At 35.0% G+C, this 1,696-nt stretch overlaps 1 protein-coding gene across 1 annotated transcript in view; it reads left to right on the forward strand.

Annotated features, from left to right (window-relative positions):
- Positions 1-228: 228 nt before the first annotated feature.
- Positions 229-1,696, forward strand: part of LOC106875423 (monocarboxylate transporter 13) — a 133,053-nt gene continuing 131,585 nt past the window's right edge. The window contains exon 1 of the mRNA XM_014923561.2: positions 229-340. The gene's annotated coding sequence lies outside the window, so the exon portion shown is untranslated. The remainder of the gene's footprint in view (positions 341-1,696) is intronic.

Genomic DNA, 1,696 nt, shown 5'->3' on the forward strand with positions numbered 1-1,696 from the left:
AGTAGCTATTGTTTAGCATCGGGTTAGCCCTGAGTGAGGAGACCTGTAATTGCAGATACTCCATCATTTTCCTATGTACAGGGAACCCAAGTCCGCATTTTTAAGACGGTAGACTATAATTTAAAAGAGATTTAGTTGCTATTTCTAGCAGGTCGAGCGACTACGTAGAGGCTCCGTTGTTTACTCGTACAACTAGTAGTAGTGGTGGTGGTGATGGTGGTGGTGGTAGTAGTAGTTGTTTAAAGGTTAAATAAATTCTGTTAGTTTGAAGAAATCAGTGTTGTTCTCTGGAGTAATCTCTGGATTAAATCGGATTATTCTTATCCATATTTATTCTTACGTATGTATACATCACTCTTTTATTCCTTATCCTTATTTATTCCGGATTTTCAGAATACATAAAAAGTTTCTTTCCTTCGGAAAGAATTCGGTACATTTTCTTTGGTGGTGGGGAATAATAATAATAATAATAATAATAATAATAATAATAATAATAATCAGGACAAGGCCTTAAATATGAATTAGATAGAGTCCAGTACTTAACTAGTACTTTATTTTATCAACCTCGGGAGGTTGAAAGGCAAAGCGAATTTGAATTCTGAAAGTAATCTTTAGTTTACTACGTCGGGAAATATATGAAAAGCAAGTGGAGGATATTGCAAGGGCGTATTTCCATAAATAACTGAATAAATAAATAAATAAATAAATAAAGGAAATAAAAATGGAAAGGACTGATGCAGAATCGATTATTAAAGTAAATAAACAAACAAAAAGGTATGGAAAACAAAGAGATGAAACGTCCCAACCAAGGGTCAGTCATCCAGGACCAACCAAGGACTCACAAAGATCCAGGATTACCCTAATTACCGAGAGAGCAGATGCCCTTTCCCAGCTGTGTTCACTGGTCATTCTGGCCACTCGTACCCCTCTTTCAACAAATTCACATTATTAATGTATACCCCACCATCCATTGCCTTTGGAGCAAATATAGAAACGATAATAATGATAATAATAATAATAATCATTATTATTATTGTTTTATTTAAAAAACAAACACAAGAAATGAGTCAATTATTGGCGTCGATGGAGTTGTAAACACAAACATCTTTTCTCAATATTTATGGCGTTGTGTCTATATTTGAACTCATAATGGTTGTTTGAGCCTGGCAAAAGCATAAATGCAACAGCATCGCATTAATCTTGGACGTTACGCCTAAATAACGCCAAAAGCGGTTATCGTTGCTATTTTCAGTTTTGTTTTTGCTTCTGTTATTGTCACTGTTGTTGTGGTGTTACGCAGTACGTGCGTGCGAGTGTCTATGTGTGTGATATGTTTAATATGTGTATTTGTGTTATGCAACATGTTCATGTTCATCTCTCTCTATATATATGTTGGAGTTGCTACCATAATATATGTATGATAATAGCTATATGCCCGTTCATCTATATATCTTGTCTATATATCTGCTCATCAACTCATTTACCTCAGATTGTAACGTAATTAAATAAGTGCTTATACTATCTGTTCTTCCGTGCGCGCGCACACTCATGATGTATCCACAATGTTTACATCTTGGAAGATGCTACTGCTGCTGAGAACACACACTCTCGCAAATAGTTCGCTAGATAGATGGATGGATGGATGGTTAGATAGATAGATAGATAGATAGATAGATAGATAGATAGATAGATAGAT

The sequence above is a fragment of the Octopus bimaculoides genome, chromosome 19, assembly GCF_001194135.2.
Source record: "Octopus bimaculoides isolate UCB-OBI-ISO-001 chromosome 19, ASM119413v2, whole genome shotgun sequence".
NCBI lineage: Eukaryota > Metazoa > Mollusca > Cephalopoda > Octopoda > Octopodidae > Octopus > Octopus bimaculoides.